The sequence below is a fragment of the Coregonus lavaretus genome, assembly GCF_964263955.1.
Source record: "Coregonus lavaretus genome assembly, contig: HAP1_SCAFFOLD_3685, whole genome shotgun sequence".
Taxonomy (NCBI): Eukaryota; Metazoa; Chordata; class Actinopteri; order Salmoniformes; family Salmonidae; genus Coregonus; species Coregonus lavaretus.
In genome coordinates, this window is record NW_028160154.1 from 22,752 (window position 1) to 45,502 (window position 22,751).

Sequence of the window (22,751 nt, forward strand, 5' to 3'; positions counted from 1 at the left end):
CTCTTTCTCTCTCTCTATAATTGGTGCCCACAGTGTGCCGTTCCACCACACCTACCCGCACTTAACTCCTCCACCCTATTTATTGCTATCTTTATCCATGATTATTATTATCATTATTGTTATTATTGTTGTTATCCCGGTTGTTATTGCTGTCATCGCTATTTATTTTTGGTTCTATTTTCATGGCTTTAATATTGGCTTTCAGAGCACCGTGGTTGTTTTGGTAACGAGAGACGTTTTTGAGACATGAGAAACACACACTGCCAAAAAAGAAAATGTCTTGTTATGTAAACTTCAATGTATTTTTCCAAAGAAAGAAAGACTTTGGCAGAAACGGGAGTCGAATCCAAAAATGAAACTAAACAACGAATAAACTGTGCTTTTGCTGCAGATGTTGACAATCTAACTTCTTTGAGCTATTGGAAAACATGGCAGGCTTGTTTGTTAAATCCATATCTGAAAGTGGGTACTTATGTCAAAGTATGCATCCCAAAAGGCACCCTATTGCCTGTATACATGCAGTGCACTACTTTTGACCAGACCCTGGAAAAATGTAGTGCACTATATGGGGAATAGGGTGCCATGTAGGACACAGTCAAAGTTACAGATGAACCATGATGTACAGTGGGGAAAAAAATATTTAGTCAGCCACCAATTGTGCAAGTTCTCCCACTTAAAAAGATGAGAGAGGCCTGTAATTTTCATCATAGGTACACGTCAACTATGACAGACAAATTGAGAATTAAAAAAATCCAGAAAATCACATAGTAGGATTTTTTATGAATTGATTTGCAAATTATGGTGGAAAATAAGTATTTGGTCAATAACAAAAGTTTCTCAATACTTTGTTATATACCCTTTGTTGGCAATGACACAGGTCAAACGTTTTTTGTAAGTCTTCACAAGGTTTTCACACACAGTTGCTGGTATTTTGGCCCATTCCTCCATGCAGATCTCCTCTAGAGCAGTGATGTTTTGGGGCTGTCGCTGGGCAACACGGACTTTCAACTCCCTCCAAAGATTTTCTATGGGGTTGAGATCTGGTGACTGGCTAGGCCACTCCAGGACCTTGAAATGCTTCTTTCGAAGCCACTCCTTCGTTGCCCGGGCGGTGTGTTTGGGATCATTGTCATTCTGAAAGACCCAGCCACATTTCATCTTCAATGCCCTTGCTGATGGAAGGAGGTTTTCACTCAAAATCTCACGATACATGGCCCCATTCATTTTTTCCTTTACACGGATCAGTCGTCCTGGTCCCTTTGCAGAAACACAGCCCCAAAGCATGATGTTTCCACCCCCATGCTTCACAGTAGGTATGGTGTTCTTTGGATGCAACTCAGCATTCTTTGTCCTCCAAACACGACGAGTTGAGTTTTTACCAAAAAGTTATATTTTGGTTTCATCTGACCATATGACATTCTCCCAATCCTCTTCTGGATCATCCAAATGCACTCTAGCAAACTTCAGACGGGCCTGGACATGTACTGGCTTAAGCAGGGGGACACGTCTGGCACTGCAGGATTTGAGTCCCTGGCGGCGTAGTGTGTTACTGATGGTAGGCTTTGTTACTTTGGTCCCAGCTCTCTGCAGGTCATTCACTAGGTCCCCCCGTGTGGTTCTGGGATTTTTGCTCACCGTTCTTGTGATCATTTTGACCCCACGGGGTGAGATCTTGCGTGGAGCCCCAGATCGAGGGAGATTATCAGTGGTCTTGTATGTCTTCCATTTCCTAATAATTGCTCCCACAGTTGATTTCTTCAAACCAAGCTGCTTACCTATTGCAGATTCAGTCTTCCCAGCCTGGTGCAGGTCTACAATTTTGTTTCTGGCGTCCTTTGACAGCTCTTTGATCTTGGCCATAGTGGAGTTTGGAGTGTGACTGTTTGAGGTTGTGGACAGGTGTATTTTATACTGATAACAAGTTCAAACAGGTGCCATTAATACAGGCAACGAGTGGAGGACAGAGGAGCCTCTTAAAGAAGAAGTTACAGGTCTGTGAGAGCCAGAAATGTTGCTTGTTTGTAGGTGACCAAATACTTATTTTCCACCTTAATTTGCAAATAAATTCATAAAAAATCCTACAATGTGATTTTCCGGATTATTTTTTCTCAATTTGTCTGTCATAGTTGACGTGTACCTACCAAATTACAGGCCTCTCTCATCTTTTTAAGTGGGAGAACTTGCACAATTGGTGGCTGACTAAATACTTTTTTCCCCCACTGTATCTGGCTGTCTAAGCAGCTGCTACTAAGACGACATGCCTTGTACTCTTAACAATCATCAATACATTGTGTTTTATCTATATGATTCTGTCAATTTTTTAAATCATGTGTCTGTGTATCCAATATCATGTCATACAGTGAGAGCCACCCCATAGACACAGTCACATCTAGAGAGTGATTAACAACACCAATCCCTTACCAGTTATGTGGAGCTCTTCATACTCAACTCAATCCCAAACATGCACGCGCATGCACACATACACACACACTTACACCTCCCCCCACACCCACACGCACACACACACATGCACAAACACACTCTCCCACTCCACCTCCCTCCCCCCCACACACACACAAACACACTCACAGAGCAACTGTGGCTAGCCCTGCATTTCTCCAAGCCAATCAATTAGAGGCCTCCCTAAACCCTCATGGTTGAGGTTTCTAATAAGAGGCATTGCAGTGACAGTAATTCACATGGAAACGCTGCTGGCTGACTGGCTGGCTGGGTAGCTGGCTGGTTGGCTGTGCTCAGTGCAGCTCTCTCCCTGTCCCATGAGGGGCTACTATGGCTCAGTGGCCCTGAGTGACTGACTGCTCCCCAGACCCCAGTCACAGAGACCAGCCTCGAACCAGGGCCATGTTCATTAGGAATTGGAAATATGGAATATAAGCATTCTTATTTAATGTAGTGTCACTGAATACCCCATCCTATCAGTCCTTCATAAAAATAAGAATAGTGAAACATTTAAAAAGTTATCATTTCTAGATAAAACTATACTAAATATATTCACATGTCACCAAATTATTGATTAAAACACTGCTTTGCAATGAAGGTCTACAGTAGCCACAACAGCACTCTGTGGTGTATCCAGAGGACAGTTAGCTTCCATCCTCCAATGGGTACATTCAATCAATCAATCAATCAATCAAATGTTATTTATAAAGCCCTTTTTACATCAGCAGATGTCAAAAGTGCTATACAGAAACCCAGTCTAAAACCCCAAACAGCAAGCAATGCAGATGTAGAAGCACAGTGGCTAGGAAAAACTCCCTAGAAAGGCAGAAACCTAGGAAGAAACCTAGAGAGGAACCAGGCTCTGAGGGGTGGCCAGTCCCCTTCTGGCAGTGCCGGGTGGAGATTATAACAGTACATGGCCATTAAGGCCAGATTTTTCTCCAAGATGTTCAAACGTTCATAGATAACCAGCAGGGTCAAATAATAGTCACAGTGGTTGTAGAGGTTGCAACAGGTCAGTAAATCAGGAGTAAATGTCACTTGGCTTTTCATAGCCGGGCATTTAGAGGTTGAAATAGCAGGTGCGGTAGAGAGAGAGAGTTGAAAACAGCAGGTCTGGGACATTGACCAATACAAAAACTAGGAGGCTCACGGTGCTCACCCCCATCCATAGACTTACACAGTAATTAGGACAACTTCTGGAGGATCAGAGAATGAATCTAGTACTGAAAGCATAAGCTACAGCTAGCTACCACTGCAGTGCATACAATGTGGTGAGTAGTTGACTCAAAGAGACAGAAAGACAATAGTTGAGCAGTTTTGAACAAATTAATTTCTTAAAAATGAAGGAAGAGAAAGAGAGAGAGATTTAGTATTTTTTTTTTTTACTTTCACTCTCAAATGCAAATGCACCTAGCTAGTTTAGCCTACTCAAACACCCGGCTCAAACAGAGGGATGCTGTGTTAGCTAGCTGGCTATGACTATCCAACACTGGAACTCAAGGTCAAGGTAAGATTTTGGTTTTACAAATGTATTGCCACCGGGGCCCACCAGTCTAACTGCTAAACTGCTAACTGACTGTACACTATACTGCATGATTGTAGCAGGTTTACTAACGCATTAGCTCTATTAGCTATGTTGACTATGACGTTAGTTTAGCTAATATGGTGACAACGATGTAGACTGTGTGTAGCTGTTAGCAGTTATGATATGGTTTGGCTTGGAAAGGGTTTTTCGCCTGGTCACAGACAGCTGATGTGTTGTGCATTGAAGTCCACAAGCGAAAACAGCAGGTTCGGGACAAGGTAGCACATCCGGTGAACAGGTCAGGGTTCCATAGCCGCAGGCAGAACCGTTGAAACTGGAGCAGCAGCACGACCAGGTGGACTGTGGACAGCCAGGAGTTATCAGGCCAGGTAGTCCTGAGGCATGGTCCTATGGCTCAGGTCCTCCGGCAGAAGAGGTAGAGCGGGAGAGAGAGAGAATTAGAGGGAGCATACTTAAATTCACACAGGACATCAGATAAGAAAGGAGAATTACACCAGATATAACAGACCCAAGCCCCCTGGCACATAGACTATTGCAGCATAGATACTGGAGTCTGAGATGGGGGGTCGGGTGACACTGTGGCCCTGTCCAACGATACCCCCAGACAGGGCCAACCAGGCAGGATATAACCCCACCCACTTTGCCAAAGCACAGCCCCCACACCACTAGAAGGATATCAACAGACCACCAACTTACTACCCTGAGACAAGGCTGAGTATAGCCCACGAAGATCTCCTCCACTGCACAAGCCCGAGGGGGCGCAAAAAACAGACAGGAAGATCACGTCAGTGACGCACCCCTCCTAAGGACAGCATGGAAGAGCACTAGTAAGCCAGTGACTCCCATAATAATAATAATAGTAGACTACACTCAATCATAGGACCTACTGAAGAGATGAGTCTTCAGTAAAGACTTAAAAGTTGAGACTGTGTCTGCGTCTCTCACATGGATAGGCAGACTATACAAATAGAGCTCTATAGAAGAAAGCCCTGCTTTTTGCTTCAAGCTGCCCTTGAAATATTCTTGATATGTTCGTCAAAAGAGAGATCAGGATCCAGAGTAACGCTGAGGTCCTTCACAGTTTTATTTGAGACGACAGTACAACATCAAGACTAATTGTCAGATCCAACAGCAGATCTCTTTGTTTCTTGGGACCTAGAACTAGTATTTCTGTTTAAAAGTAAAAACATTGCCGCCATCCACTTCCTTATGTCTGAAACACAGGCTTCCAGGGTAGGCAATTGTGGGGCTTCACCATGTTTCATCGAATTGTACAGCTGTGTGTCGTCCGCATAGCAGTGAAAGTTGACACTGTGTTTCCGAATGACATCACCAAGAGGTAGAATATGTAGTGAAAACAATAGTGGTCCTAAAACAGAACCTTGAGTAACACCAAAACGTACAATTGATTTGTCAGAGGACAAACCATCCACAGAGACAAACTGATATCTTTCCGACAGAGAAGATCTAAACCAGGCAAGAACTTGTCCGTGTAGACCAATTAGGGTTTCCAATCTCTGTGATGTTGTGGTGATCGATGGTGTCAAAAGCGGCACTAAGGTCTAGGAGAACGAGGACAAATGCAGAGCCTTGGTCTGACGCCATTAAAAGGCCATTTACCTCCTTCACGAGTGCAGTCTCAGTACTATGATGGGGTCTAAAACCAGACTGAAGCATTTCGTATACATTATTTATCTTCAGGAAGGCAGTGAGTTGCTGCGCAACAGCTTTTTCTATAATCTTTTAGAGAAATGGGAGATTCGTTATAGGCCGATTTAGTCTTTTACATTTTCTGGGTCAAGGTTTGTATTTTCAAGAGAGGCTTTATTGTTGCCAATTTTAGTGAGTGTGGTACACATCCAGAGGATAGGGAGCCGTTTATTATGTTCAACATAGGAGGGCCAAGCACAGGAAGTAGCTCTTTCAGTGGTTTAGTTGGAATAGGGTCCAGTATGCAGGTTTAGAGGCCATGACTATTTTCGTGAATGTGTCAAGAGATACAGGATATAAAAACTTGAGTGACTCCATTGATCCTAGGTCCTGGCAGTTCTGTGCAACCTCAGGACAACTGAGCTTTGGAGAAATACGCAGATTCAAATAGGAGTCCGTAATTTGCTTTCTAATGATCATTATCTTTTTGTCAAAGAAGTTCATGAATTCATCACTGCTGAAGTGAAAGCCATCCTCTCTTGGGGAATGCTGCTGTTTAGTTAGCTTTGTGACAGTATAAAAAATATATTTTTTATTGTTCTTATTCTCCTCAATTAGGTTAGGAAAATATGCTTGTCGAGCAGCCGTGAGGGCTCTTCGATTTTGCATGGTACTGTCTTTCCAAGCTAGTTGGAAGATTTCCAGTTTGGTGGAGCGCCCTTTCCATTTCAATTTCCTGGAAGCTTGCTCCAGGGCTTGGGTATTTTCTGTATACCATGGAGCTAATTTCTTGTGACAAATGTTTTTTGTTTTACAAATGTTTTTTGTTTTTAGGGGTGCGACTGCATCTAGGGCATTACGCAAGGTTAAATTTAGATCCTCAGTTAGGTGGTTAACTGATTTTTGTACTCCGACCTCCTTGGGTAGGTGGAGGGAGTCTGGAAAGGGCATCTAAGAATCTTTGGGTTGTCCGAGAATTTATAGCGCTGCTTTTGATCATCCTGAGCAGATTATTTGTTGCGATTGCAAACGTAATAACATGGTGGTCCGATAGTCCAGGATTATGAGGAAAAACATTTAAATTCACAATATTTATTCCACGGGACAAAACTAGATACAGGGTATGACTGTGGCAATGCGTAGGTCCGGAGACAGGTTGGACAAACTCCACTGAGTCGATGATGGCTCCGAAAGCCTTTTGGAGTGGGTCTGTGGACTTTTCCATGTGAATATTGAAGTCACCAAACATTTGAATATTATCTGCCATCACTACAAGGTCTGATAGGAATTCAGGGAACTCAGTGAGGAACGCTGTATATGGCCCAGGAGGCCTATAACAGTAGCTATAAAAAGTGATTGAGTAGGCTGCATAGATTTCATGCATAGATGCTCAAAAGACATTAACAAAAAAAAAATGTTGTAAATGTTAGCAACACCTCCGCCTTTGCGGGATGATCGGGGGATATGGTCACTAGCGCAACCAGGAGGAGATGCCTAACTTAACACAGTAAATTCATCAGACTTGAGCCATGTTTCACATCAAGGTTATGATCAGTGATTAGTTCATTGACTATGACTGCCTTGGAAGTGAGGGATCTAACATTAAGTAGCCCTATTTTGAGATGTGAGATATCACAATCTCTTTAAATTATGACAGGAATGGAGGTCTTTATTCCAGTGAGATTGCTAAGGCGAACACCGCAATGTTTAGTTTTGCCCAACCTAGATCGAGGCACAGACACAGACAGTCTCAATGGGGATAGCTGAGCTGACTACACTGACTGTGCTAGTGGCAGACTCCACTAAGCTGGCAGGCTAGCTAATAGCCTGCTGCCTGCACCCTATCTGAGAGGAGAAGAGAGCGTAGATGCAAGAAGGAATACAACGTGGCTGTTATGAAAGTGAACTGTATTTATGTGTGATCAGGGGTATATTCATTCCGCCGATTCTGTTGAAAAACGTTTCTTAAACGGAAGCAAACGGAACGAAACGGAGATAAACATACCTGAATTTGTCCAATAGAAACTCTTGTTTGCAACTGTTTGATTAATGATTACACCCTAGATCAGGTACAGTGGGGGAAAAAAGTATTTAGTCAGCCACCAATTGTGCAAGTTCTCCCACTTAAAAAGATGAGAGAGGCCTGTAATTTTCATCATAGGTACACGTCAACTATGACAGACAAATTGAGAATTTAAAAAATCCAGAAAATCACATTGTAGGATTTTTAATGAATTTATTTGCAAATTATGGTGGAAAATAAGTATTTGGTCAATAACAAAAGTTTCTCAATACTTTGTTATATACCCTTTGTTGGCAATGACACAGGTCAAACGTTTTCTGTAAGTCTTCACAAGGTTTTCACACACTGTTGCTGGTATTTTGGCCCATTCCTCCATGCATCCATGTTTTGGGGCTGTAGCTGGGCAACACGGACTTTCAACTCCCTCCAAAGATTTTCTATGCGGTTGAGATCTGGAGACTGGCTAGGCCACTCCAGGACCTTGAAATGCTTCTTACGAAGCCACTCCTTCGTTGCCCGGGCGGTGTGTTTGGGATCATTGTCATGCTGAAAGACCAAGCCACGTTTCATCTTCAATGCCCTTGCTGATGGAAGGAGGTTTTCACTCAAAATCTCACGATACATGGCCCCATTCATTCTTTCCTTTACACGGATCAGTCGTCCTGGTCCCTTTGCAGAAACACAGCCCCAAAGCATGATATTTCCACCCCCATGCTTCACAGTAGGTATGGTGTTCTTTGGATGCAACTCAGCATTCTTTGTCCTCCAAACACGACGAGTTGAGTTTTTACCAAAAAGTTCTATTTTGGTTTCATCTGACCATATGACATTCTCCCAATCCTCTTCTGGATCATCCAAATGCACTCTAGCAAACTTCAGACAGGCCTGGACATGTACTGGCTTAAGCAGGGGGACACATCTGGCACTGCAGGATTTGAGTCCCTGGCGGCGTAGTGTGTTACTGATGGTAGGCTTTGTTACTTTGGTCCCAGCTCTCTGCAGGTCATTCACTAGGTCCCCCGTGTGGTTCTGGGATTTTTGCTCACCGTTCTTGTGATCATTTTGACCCCACGGGGTGAGATCTTGCGTGGAGCCCCAGATCGAGGGAGATTATCAGTGGTCTTGTATGTCTTCCATTTCCTAATAATTGCTCCCACAGTTGATTTCTTCAAACCAAGCTGCTTACCTATTGCAGATTCAGTCTTCCCAGCCTGGTACAGGTCTACAATTTTGTTTCTGGTGTCCTTTGACAGCTCTTTGGTCTTGGCCATAGTGGAGTTTGGAGTGTGACTGTTTGAGGTTGTGGACAGGTGTCTTTTATACTGATAACAAGTTCAAACAGGTGCCATTAATACAGGTAACGAGTGGAGGACAGAGGAGCCTCTTAAAGAAGAAGTTACAGGTCTGTGAGAGCCAGAAATCTTGCTTGTTTGTAGGTGACCAAATACTTATTTTCCACCATAATTTGCAAATAAATTCATTAAAAATCCTACAATGTGATTTTCTGGAATTTTCTTTCTCAATTTGTCTGTCATAGTTGACGTGTACCTATGATGAAAATTACAGGCCTCTCTCATCTTTTTAAGTGGGAGAACATGCACAATTGGTGGCTGAATAAATACTTTTTTTCCCCACTGTAGATGCAGGCAAGAGTGTGCAAGATGGAATTGAATGTGTCACTGTCTGTCCATGTGTCACTGTCTGTCACATTACATTTTTCTCTCGACCTGTGTGCACCTACGTGTAAACTTTCATTTATTGGTTGTAGCAACCTCATGATGGGTATAGGGAAAATGTGAGTATCATTTTGAGTATCATGTTGTATCGATGTTACATTGAGCTGGGTGGATGGAATATGAATGACAGTCATCCAATATGCTGTAATAGAAATAAGGGCTTGCTCCTAAAAACAATTTTTGTCCTCCCTCCTCTTAAATGGCACTGACCGCCACTGCAGCCTATATACATGTTGCCAGTGATGTTCTCATCTCTGGCCTTGTGTTACTTGCCCAGCTCTTTCACACACCCACAGGTCTTGTTAGACCTCTCGCCCATTTGTGTCTTTCAGTCCCATTTTGTCCTGTAAACCAGTGAGAACATTTGGATCTGTGCTGTGTGATTGGAGCTTCAATCAGGAGCTATTAGCGGCTATCCCAGACCCATGTGGTCTTTGTGTGAGTGAGTAAAGTAAAGTAGCTCACCTGCAGAGTTATTGTGATTACTCAGTGGGTTATACCCAACCACACCACACTTATACCTGTCAGTCAAAGCTACTGCCCCGCCCCTGTCATTACTGGCTGGCCTGCCATATACACGCACGAAGACATGCACACACACACGCACACAGACTCTGACAAACACACACGTACACACACACACACAACTTTACAGTAATGAGTCCCAGCTCTGATGAGAGAGGCGGGGGGTAGCCAGAGTCTTGTGTTTAACCTGCCACAGGGGGTGGGCAAACACAGTGTGTGAATGCATGTGTATTCCACTCACTCTCTCCTCCTCCAGCTCTGTCATATAGTCATCAGAGAGACGCTTGACAAACAATAGAAGCCCAATGTTCCTGATGAGCTGAACGGTCAAGGTCAATGTTCCAATCCCTCTTTCTTCTTCTTGTTCTTTTTCTCTCTCTTCCTCTCCTCCTCCTGACAGAGGACAATAACAACTCACGCTGTGTAATTGGGCCTGATACTGAGGCCCATCCTCTATGGCTGGGCTGGCAGGGCTAGAGGGACACTTTCTCTCTGTGTGATGCTGCCATCAGAACACTCAATCAGGAAAAGACAAACACACAATCACTAACTGCACATACAGTACATTCACACTCATGAATAGACCCACTTCCTGATAGCATGCTGTGATGGATCTTCCATTTTGTTGCAGCTTGATTCAGTCAGCTTTGACATCGCCACAACTGTACAGAATTCAGATCACTTTAAGTTGTTGTTGTTTTTGTTTTTGTTGTTTTGTGTGGGATGGGGAAAGGGCATTTATTTGAGTTTTGTTTTCTTGCAGTACCTCTTGACTAAGCACAATGTTCCACTTAACCTTTCTGAAACAATGCATTCAGACGGCTTACTTACCTAATACTGTAGTTCTCATTCAAATGATCAGTTCTGCAGCTATCATTCTTTTCCTTCATCAACTTCATCATCATCATTGCCGACAATGTGAATCAGGATTTCTGTCTGCTAATTTTGCATTCCCTGTTTATTCATACCAGTTATCACTAAGTGATAATTAGAACTTTTAACATATGTGCATTAATGTTAAGGTTTTGTTTTATTTGTTCGGTTGATATTTTATTTTTCAAATTGCTGTCGTTGTTTAAATAAAATACATCCAATGAAAAGAAGACTATTGTCTTGTCGGTCTGTGTTTTGAGCATGTATGTATCTGCATGAGGTCCATAGTTTATGTTCATCCTTGGTATTGCATTAAATAATATTGTCTGTTCTTCAAAGCTAGTATTTGAGAGTACTCCGCCTTTATAACTAAACAATGCTATGTTGTCTATAAAAGGGTGGATGAGGTCTGGGGTGGAGGAGGAAGTGGGGATATGAGGAGTTTGGGCAAGCCATGGTGTGGCCACAGGAATCAAATACTGTGTTATTTGTACATAAAGACAATCAAAGCAAACCAGGATCTAAGGATAAAAAGGACCCGTGAGACTGTTTTGGGGTGGAATTGACTGGAAACAGTCTGTTGCTGATGACAATGTAACTTTCCTTGTTTATTCTGTAAAGAAATGCTTCTTAGAAAACAGTTACGTTACTTAGGAGTGCACCATGGGTGTTCCAAAGCCAAATTACAAACAAACTCTGTCCGTCGCCAGCTCCCTCTAGATTGGCAGACACATTATTACGGTTCAGGCTCAGGCTCTCTTTTTAATAAACCACATCAGAAGAAACCCCCTGACTAAAGGAGACCATAATGACCATTATGTAACATGACAGATATGAGGCTTTAAGTAGCCACCAACTTGGACTGAATATGAGCAGTACTGATTAAGGTGATCAATAGCATTTTCTCCACTAATAACCCTGTTCAGACTGCGTGTTCCAAGTTATCACTCCTACTATTCCAGACTCCCAGCGTTCAGCCACCTCAGGATTCCAGAACCCTAGGACTCTCACCACCTACAGTACCTCTCCCCCTCTTAGGCAATATCTTCTCCCCCTCTCTCGCTCTTGCTCCTCTTCTCTCTCCCCCTCCCCCTCCCTCCCATAGCTGGCTCCTAGCCACCCCCCACCCCTCATCCCTGTGCCTCCTTCTCCTCCCCTCTCCTCTCCTCACCCTCCTCCACACCCCTCCGTCATTCCTCTCCCCAGCTCTGCGGTGCTGTCTATCTGTCCTCTGGGTTCCTCTGGTTTTCATTCAGCGCCAGCCCCCCAATCTCCTAATTGAACTCATTATTCGCTCAATTGGCAGGCTTTAACCCTTTGTGCCGCAGGTCCTGGAGCTGGTTGTCATTAGCCAGGGGATTTACATTGCAATGGAAGGGATCGGCAACGGACAGCGGGGTAAAGAGCTTTAGGGGTGTCGGAGTGAAACCGTCGCAGGCCTCACAAGATTTGTCAGTGATAAGTATCCCTCAGCCTCTTGGATTAGAGTTAGGGCTGGTTGGGGAATGGGGAGACAGCAGTGTCACAGCATGGTGGTCAGACCACCCAGAGATCTGTGGTTCTGTTCTGCTGTATAGTACTCTACTCTCTCTTAGCTGGCTGAGGGCTGAGGATGAGGACTGCTCTCTCTCTCCCCCTCCCTCCCTCCCCAAAGCTAATGAATTCTTCCTGACTGAGACCCTGGATAGGAATGTGTCCACCTGGTACTGGAAGATCAACGCCACCAGTCAGCAGCAACCAGGTTAGGGTTAGGGTTGAACCGGGTTGTGGAAATTAAGCTAAGGTCTCTTCTGACGCAGTAAATATTTTCTGTTTATAATTAGCCAACCACAGAGAACTGCATGTCAGGAAACGTTAGGGGCCCATGTGGCCGTGGTTTCTAGTGGACACCATAAACAGACTGAGAGGTTTAGATACCATATTGTGTTGTGTAGAAAGGGTTAGTACTGACAGGAGGGAGGGAGATATGTCAACTTTGGTCTAATTTCAGCAAACAATTAACACTTTCCATAGCTTTTAAAATTGTTCCACTCCCTTAAAATTCTACATGTGGAACAACAACCACAGGCCTAGTTTAACCAGCAAGTCTGATAATACAGTATGAGTGAGAGACAGTTGGAGCCAGGGTCTGGGTCAGGGCAGTGAGATTGACAGGCTTTGTGTGCCCAAGGCCCCTCAGGCAGCTGTGAGGGCACCGCTGCTCAGTATTAGGGTATTTTGAGGGCGTGATTAGATGCCATTAGAGGTGGGGGGGGGCGGGGGGCAGGATGAGGGGGAGAGAGGGAGCGCAGGTGTTGCACTAACCATTATTACCCACAATGCATCGGCTCTCTGTGGAGCCGGCTCACACACCTGTGATCTCCCACTGACATACACACAGATACACACGCGTACACAGTCACACACACGCACCCACACAGCATTGATGAGGATTTGGAAGCCCTTTGAATTCCACAGAAAATAAATCGAATTCGAGTCCAATAGCTGTTCTGGCTCTAGACTAGATATTCCCTATTTACCACAGATAAAGCATCTCTCATTCTTGTCAGTGAATCAATCTTCATCATGTCAGTGTGAACAAGTGAGGGATTGAGGGAAACGTTATCCGTCACGGAGGCCTGTCTCATGGGGCCTTGCTCTGCAGCAGCAGGACAGCTGTTAGCATGCGGTGTGTTAGAGTACATCAGCTCTAATGCACTGTTGAACAAAGACCATGAGTTCCGTAGACAGGTGACAGGGGACTAGTGACAGGGACGGGATAGCAATACTACAACAATCATAACATTACTGTACTGTACTGTTCTGTTAGTTTCTGTCAGTGCTGAGAAGAATTTAGAAATTAACAATGTGTTATTGTCTCTGTTTGATGATTGGAGACTGCTTTCTTGGTCTCATGTCTACATAAGAATACTCAGTGTTGTAAAGTACTTAAGTAAAAATACTTTCAAGTACTTTTAAGTCGTTTTTTGGGGTATCTGTACTTTACTTTATTCTTTATATTTTTGACAACTTTGACTTTTACTCCACTACATTCCTAAAGAAAATAATGTACTTTTTACTCCATACATTTTCCATGACATCCATACATACTCGTTACATTTTGAATGGTTAGCAGGACAGGAAAATGGTCCAATTCATGCACTTATCAAGAGAACATCCCTGGTCGTCCCTACTTTGATCTCGTGGACTCACTAAATACAAATGGTTCGTTTGTAAATTATGTCTGAGTGTTGGAGTGTGCCCCTGGCTATCCGTAAATTTTAAAAACATGAAAATGGTGCAGTCTGGTTCGCTTAATATAAGGAATTTGAAATTATTTATACGTTTAGTTTTACTTTTGATACTTAAGTATAATTTACCAGTTACATTTAAGTATATTTAAAACAAAATACTTTTAGACTTTTATTCAAGTAGTATTTTACTGGGTGACTTACACTTTTACTTGAGTCATTTTCAATTAAGGTATCTTTACTTTACTCAAGTATGAACATTAGGTACTTTTTCCACCACTGAGAATACTTTTATCAAACAGTTTTCAGGGAGAGAACAGGACACCCAGAGACCAAGACTTACAACACGGTATGTATTTTTTAAATAATTTTTGACGAATTAATTCGATATGACTAATGTCAAGTCTGTTGAATTAGTGAAGATTCTTTAATTTAATTATGTAAGTGTTCAGATTTACTGTTGATTAAAGAAGTGGGTTGTGGTTTAGTTGGCTTTGATTTGTCTAATCGTATCACGATCTTTGCAGCCACAATCTCCAATATAAGAAGACTAACAGATGCTGCAATTAAAAATATATCACACACACCACATCTCTCTAAATCCTGGAATAACTAATCTCTACTGTGCCATTAAAGATACATGAGGAGGGGAAATGCAATGATTTCATCCATGACAAGACCTAGCAACCACTTCAGTTGAAATAGTATCACACACCTACTGTACACTGAAAAAGGACCATTAATTCCAAATAAATCTACAGATAGGATCCTAATAATCTAAAGAAAGAGAATGACTTTAGGGTTCAAATACTAATAAATAATTCCACACTATCAGTGTTATTGTCAAAGTTCTGAATGTATAACTTAGATAACTTAGACTTAGATTGTAAAAGGGAAGTAGTAAGAATTGTGGTGTCGGATAACAGTATTTCCTAGTTCGTAGAGTGGTAAATTGGCCTGATTGAGGGTTAACACATGGCGGAGGGATGGAGGATGTGAGATGCCATCAGTGTCCCCCTGGATGTCCCATCTCGCCCCAGGCGATGGGATGAGGTGGGGGTGGTGAGGAGCAGGTGTGTAGGCGAGGGGTGCCCCAGGGTGGTGGTGACCCTCTCTCAGCTTTAGCCCTGGCCGCCTCTGATGTCTCCTGACAGGGTGGCACGATGCTGGGAAAGGGCTGAGGACATCACAGGACATCCCTCCACACACACACACACACACATACAATGCTGAGAACAAGGCTGGGGATGTCAGAGCACCAGAGCAGGTCAACATAGTACAACTGACTACCAGAGTCCATTCTCACACACAACCATAACTTGTTTTTCTAGCAGTAAATATTTGAATGGTCTGTGTTTACCTAAGTCACAGATGAATAGCGAAATGGCAGTGTTCGGTAAGACATTGAGGTTGGTTTGATCAGTAGGATGTATTAAGATAAACAGACAGGGGGAGAATAAGTGACAGACCTCCATTCACCTCTGACACCTGAAGAGAAGACAGATAATATGCAGCAGAGTTCAGGGGCTATGTTGTTGAATCACCAAAAGGGGATCAATCATTCAATGATAGCTTATTACTGCATAACAACTCTTTCTCTCTTTCTCTTCTTCCCTCTCTACCTATACTCTCTCTCTCTCTCTGTCAGCAAATCAACTCATCAATCAATTAGATGTACTGACAAAATTGTCATTCAAATTGATGAAGGAGCTTCTCAGCACATCAACACCCCTACCCCATCCACACAGAACACACAGAAATGCACACGAGCACTGACGTGGGAATGCAGCATGCACACACTGTATTCAATATTCATCAGCACAATGATGGGCTTCTTCGGATGAAACAGTTTAACAGCTGACGGAGCTACTGTACAGTACCACACACTCCCAACGCACACACGAAGGCACATCCTCCATACCGCTGTGACTGGGACAGGCAGACAGAGGAAAAGAGAGACACGGGAGAGGAGGAGAGGGATATAAGAGGAGAGATGTAGTGTCCAGATTAATGAGTGACCCTTCAGGGTCAGCTTCCAGGGACCTCTGCTGTTTAGATAGCCTGTGACCTTTGACCTGGTTCCAGTCAGTGTGTCAGTCATTACCAGTCTGTGTGTCATTAGGACAAACAGTGGTCAAGGTGACTCTGGGGATCAGGGGGGTTGAGGAGAGGAATAAAAAATAGCAAGACATGAGGGTTAGAGTTATGCTGTCTAGTTCATAAACTGAGCAAGTATTGAAAATGTAATGATCTTCATAGCAGAGATTTTACATTGTTATTGAAATGTATTGCTAGGATTTTTTTGTGTATATATTATAAATATATTACTGTGTGTGTGAGAACCATTTTACAGGGACGTGTATGTGTTTGTCACACTGTGTGTGTACGTGCTCCTCCCCAGCACTACGTGGGAGGGTGTGTATTAGCTCACCTGTGTACCAGCACAATACCTCCCATCCTGTCTGTCACGCCCAATTAGCCCTCACTGAGCGCGTGCAGAATGACCCCCCTACCCACCCCTTCCTCTCTCTCCCCCTTTCTGATTGGCCGATGGCTGCGGTGATATCAATGAGTCTCTGTCTCCCTGGTAGCAGTGACCGTCTGCAGATGGAGGAGCAGATATCATTCACAGACACGCACATGCACATGCACACGCACACACACACACCCACTGATAGCATTCACAGACTCTTTCATCCACACACACATCTAGCACATCAGTGGGCTGGTGGCCCATCTAGGGCGAGATGGTGCACGCTAACAGCCTCTGCCCCCCCACCGCGCTGGGCAGTTGGCAAGTGCACATAACTGCCACACACAGCCTGGCACACTGACAGAACAAACTCTACGAGAAGTCTAAATATGAAAATATTTCCCATACTTCAAGAGCATGTTTTGGTTGGGCAATAGTCAAGGGAAGGCTGTATCACTGGAGAAAGGTAAGGGGGAAAGTTATAGGACACATCACTGACACAGACACTGGCACACTGACAGAACTTACAGAGAACTCTGCTTTATGAATATGATGATGTCAGAATGTGAATATGATATGATGTCCCATATTTTATAAGAATACCTTTTGTGACTCACTGTTCATGCAGTATGTCACATTGTGGAATGTTCTAGAACAGAGCCAAGACTCCAAGTTCCACTCATCCACCAGAAGTGGAAAAGTAAGATGAAGGGCCAGATTACATCATAGGTCTGACTGACGTGTTGTGATTAGGGACTATATGGAGCTGTACAATATGTGACATGGGATAACTAGCTAAAGGTGAGAGATAAAAATTAAAAGTAACATAATTGTGGGTAGAGTTGGATAGGGAAGGAGTGGCTCAGGGCATAGTTTTAGAATGGAATAGGTGGACCAGTTGGTGACCAAAAGTGAATCAGAGTTCCAGTATGAGATTAGTTAGAACATTAACAGTCATCATTACAAGAAAAACTAATCAGAGCCAATGTATATACACTACCGGTCAAAAGTTTTAGAACACCTACTCATTCAAGGGTTTTTCTTTATTTTTTACTATTTTCTACATTGTAGAATAATAGTGAAGACATCGAAACTATGAAATAACACATATGGAATCATGTAGTAACCAAAAAAATGTTGAACAAATGAAAATATATTTTATATTTGAGATTCTCCAAATAGCCACCCTTTGCCTTGATGACAGCTTTGCACACTCTTGGCATTCTCTCAACCAGCTTCATGAGGTAGTCACCTGGAATGCATTTCAATTAACAGGTGTGCCTTGTTAAAAGTTAATTTGTGGAATTTATTTCCTTCGTAATGCGTTTGAGCCAATCAGTTGTGTTGTGACAAGGTAGGGGTGGTATACAGAAGATAGCCCTATTTGGTAAAAGACCAAGTCCATATTATGGCAAGAACAGCTCAAATAAGCAAAGAGAAGCGACAGTCCATCATTACTTTAAGACATGAAGGAAAAGCATTCCAGGTGAAGAATGCCAAGAGTGTGCAAAGCTGTCATCAAGGCAAAGGGTGGCTATTTGAAGAATCTCAAATATAAAATATATTTTGATTTGTTTAACACTTTTTTGGTTACTACATGATTCCATATGTGTTATTTCATAGTTTTGATGTCTTCACTATTATTCTACAATGTAGAAAATAGTAAAAATAAAGAAAAACCCTGGAATGAGTAGGTGTGTGTCCAAACTTTTGACTGGTACTGTATATATATATATATATATGTTAGTATACAGTATATGGCTCTGAGACAAACAAATTAATAACCACACATTATTATCAACAGAAACATGGATTCAGTCACACCACTTCTCCACTGTTATGGTGTCATAGCCCAAACTCCATACCTCCAAAACCCTCCTGGCACACCTCTTTCCCACCTCTCCTCACCCCAGTACCTCTACCCTCTGGCTGGGTTGCCCTACCTTCAGGACAGCCCCTCTCACCCGTCTCTCTGCCCTCACCCTCCTCACCCCCTCACCCGTGCCCTGTGCGTCCAGATCAGTATTTGTGGTCTAATGGGTATGTTTGAAGCCTCTCTGGTGAGTAAACAGGCGGAGGAAGTCTTTAGGACCATAATTACCCACACACACACACACGCATGCACACAAGCACGCACGCACCCATACACACACACCCTCTCCCTCAACACATACACACGTGCACAAACATACACCCTCCTCTCCCTCAACACACACGCACACAAGCACACATACGCTCCTCCTCCCCTCGCAGGGCCGGCCCGATCAGGCCCTGGCCTCCCAGACAACTGCAAACAATTAGGCAAATTAGTGGCTCCACCATCGCCATCAAGAGGCCTGCTTGTTTATAATTTAATCGAAGCGAATGTCAAAACAGTCAAGCCTTGAGAGAAACAAGATGCGTCGACAAGATGAAATTCAAACTGCCAGCCAGCTCAAAATATTAAGACTGTTTGTTTAATAGCGTGCGACCGAACGACTGGGTAAGAAAGGGAAAGGAGAAAGGGATAGAGAGCGGGGGAGAGATGGGAACGGGAGGGAGAAAAACTTAAAACAGAAAGAAAAGGATATGTTGAGGAGGGGGCGTGTGTGTGTGTGTGTGTGTGTGTGTGTGGGGGGGGGGTTCTCTCCACGTTTGTGTGGGGGTAAGGGTTTCTCTCCACGTTTGTGTTTTATTGCATTTTATTTATTTAGTCTCTTGCTCCTTTCTGGCTCTCACTCCATCTCTTAGCAGTGCACTGGGAATTTCAGCAGCTTGGATCCGTGCCGCCTTTCAAATTCATTATAAAAGCTTTTTACTAACTAAATAGAGAAAAAACGCCACATTCATCTCCCTGCCTCCCCCTCCTCCCGCCTTCCCTTGACAATGTATAAATAAACTGGACTGACCTGATTGAGATGTAAAAGGCTGGGACTTAGCGCTGGGACCCATACGTTACAGTGATACATTAACGCTAGTAGTCTTTCCACTCACCCTACACATGGCAGTGGCATGGTACTGTAGGTATTGAAGTATGGCCCTGGGATGAGGCAGACCCGGCGCTAGGATAAAGTGACTAAGGGGACAGTTGAAATTGGCGAGGGAGCAAAATATTTTTGGGTTCTTGCATTGTAATTATATTGAATTCTGCTTATATCACGCAATACCACAATTAACATAAAGTTCAAATGCAGAGACTCCGAGATCACTGAGTGCTTTTGAAGTGACAGGTTGTCGCGAAATCTCTAGCCTATCTCAGCTGCGCTGTATCAGCGTAAAATAGGGGCATTCTAGCAGTAATGATAAAGATTCAGCAGGAGGCAGGCAGGTAGAGAAGCAAATTAGTCTTGGATTTATTTACAAAACGCTGGTGTTTCAAAGATGACGGTGATATTTACAAATATATATACAAAGTTCTGACTTCAAAATATCAGCATTCTAAAGAAAAAGCCTCTTATCAGGCAAAACCTGTCTCAATACAGCCTCCCCTTGAGTTACCCAAAAGTGAACTAACTAGAACATCCCCAAACGGGCACTTAAATATATTTGGCCACACCTACAGTGCCTTCAGAAAGTATTCACATACCTTGACTTTTTCCACATTTTGTTGTGTTACAGCCTGAATTGAAAAGGGATTAAATTCAGATGTTGTGTCACTGGCCTACACAAAATGCCCCATAATATCAAAGTGGAATTATGTTTTTAGAATTTTAAGAAATTAATAAAAAATAAAAAAATCTGAAATGTCTTGAGTCTATAAGTATTCAACCCCTTTGTTATGGCAAGCCTAAATAAGTACAGGAGTAAACATTTGCTTAACAAGTAACATAATAAGTTGCATGGACTCATTCTGTGTGCAATAATAGTGTTTAACATGATTGTTGAATGACTACCTCATCTTTGTACCCCACACACACAATTATCTGTAAGGTCCATCAGTTGAGCAGTGAATTTCAAACACAGATTCAACCACAAAGACAAAGGAGGTTTTCCAATGATTCGCAAAAAAGGGAACCTACTGTTTAAAAAAGCAGACATTGAATATCCCTTTGAGCATGGTGAAGTTATTAATTACACTTTGGATGGTGTATCAATACACCCAGTCACTACAAAGATACAGGCGTCCTTCTTAACTCAGTGGCCGGAGAGGAAACCACTCAGGGATTTCGCCATGAGGCCAATGGTGACTTTAAACCAGTTACAGAGTTTAATGGCTGTGATAGGAGAAATCTGAGGCTGGATCAACAACATTGTAGTTATTCCACAATACTAACCTAAATGACAGAGTGAAAAGACGGAAGCTTGCGCAGAATAAAAATATTCCAAAACTGTGCATCCTGTTTGCAACAAGGCACTAAATTAAACTGCAAAAAATGTGGCAAGGAAATTAACTTTATGTCCTGAAAACAAAACATAATGTTTGGGGCAAATCCAACACAACACATTACTGAGTACCACTCTTTATATTTTCAAGCATGTGGGTGGCTGCATCATGTTATGGGTATGCTTGTCATCTGCAAGGACTAGGGAGTCCATTTCGGATAAAAATAAACGGAATAGAGCTAAGCACATGCAAAACCCTACAGGAAAACCTGGTTCAGTCCGCTTTCCAATAGACGCTGGAATAACCTAAAACACAAGGCCAAGTATACACTGGAGTTGCTTACCAAGACGGCATTGAATGTTCCTGAGTGGCCTAGTTGCAGTTTTGACTTAAATCGGTTTGAGAATCTATGGCAAGACCTGAAAATGGCTGTCTAGCAATGATCAACAACCAATTTGACAGAGCTTGAATATTTTTTTTAAGAATCTTGTCCAAATGTTGCACAATCCAGGTGTGCAAGGCTCTTAAGAGACTTACCCAGAAAGACTCACAGCTGTAATCGCTGCCAAAGGTGATTCTAACATGTATTGACTCAGTGGTGCGAATATATATCTAAATGAGACATTTCTGCATTTCAATTTCAATACATTTGCAAACATTTCTAAAAACGTGTTTTCAATTAGTCTTTATGGGTTATTGTGTGAGAAAAAAATCTATTTAATCTATTTTGAATTCAGGCTGTAACACAACAAAATGGAATATGTCAAGGGGTATGAATACTTTCTGAAGGCCCTGTATTCTTGGTGCGCAGGCCAGGTATATCTATGCACGCTAAAGTGAAAACATTCCCACAACATTAAACATGACGGAGAAACTGGACACATGCTCTCTAAACAAAGACAACAAAGAAATTGACAGTAAACTGGTAAATACAATTAAATAAACCAAAAGTTATTTATCACAAGTGTTGCGCAGTTTGTGAGCTCTCCAAACAATGTTTCCACTTTGCGAATGAGAGTGGTATTAATGTATATTATATTTAATGAATTATTTAAATCTCCATACATTCCAAACATTCTAAATTAATGATTCAGATTCAGATTCTTTAATAGTCACATGTACAGGGTCGCAGGTGTGATTCCAGGGTACAGTGAAAATCTTAGGCTTCAAGCTCCAACATGCTGGACTAAGTGAAATACAATAATGAAAATGGTAATAAAATAAAAAAATATAAATAGCACTATATAATTTACATACACTGAACAAAAATATAGATACAACATGTAAAGTGTTGGTCCCATGTTTCATGAGCTGAAATATAAGATCCCAGAAATGTTGAATACGCACAAAAAGCATATTTCTCTCAAATGTTGTGCACAAATTTGTTTATATCCCTGTTAGTGAGAATGTATCCATTGCCAAGATAATCCACCCACCTGACAGGTGTGGCATATCAAGAAGCTGATTACACAGGTGCAAATTGTGCTGGGAACAATAAAAGGCCACTCTACAATGTGCAGTTTTGTCACACAACTCAATGCCACAGATGTCTCAGGTTTTGAGGGAGCATGCAATTGGCATGCTGAGTGCAGGAATGTCCACCAGAGCTGTTGCCAGAGAATTGAATGTTCATTTCTCTACCATAAGCGGCCTCCAACGTCGTTTTTGAGAATTTGGCAGTATGCCCAACCGGCCTCACAACCGCAGACCACGTGTATGGCGTTGTGTGGGCGAGCGGTTTGCTGATGTCAACGTTGTGAATGGAGTGCCCCATGGTGGCGGTGGGGTTATGGTATGGGCAGGCATAAGCTACGGACAACGAACACAATTGCATTTTATTGATGGCAATTTTAATGCACAGAGAAACCGTGACAAGAGGCCCATTGTCGTGCCATTCATCCGCCGCCATCACCTCATGTTTCAGCATGA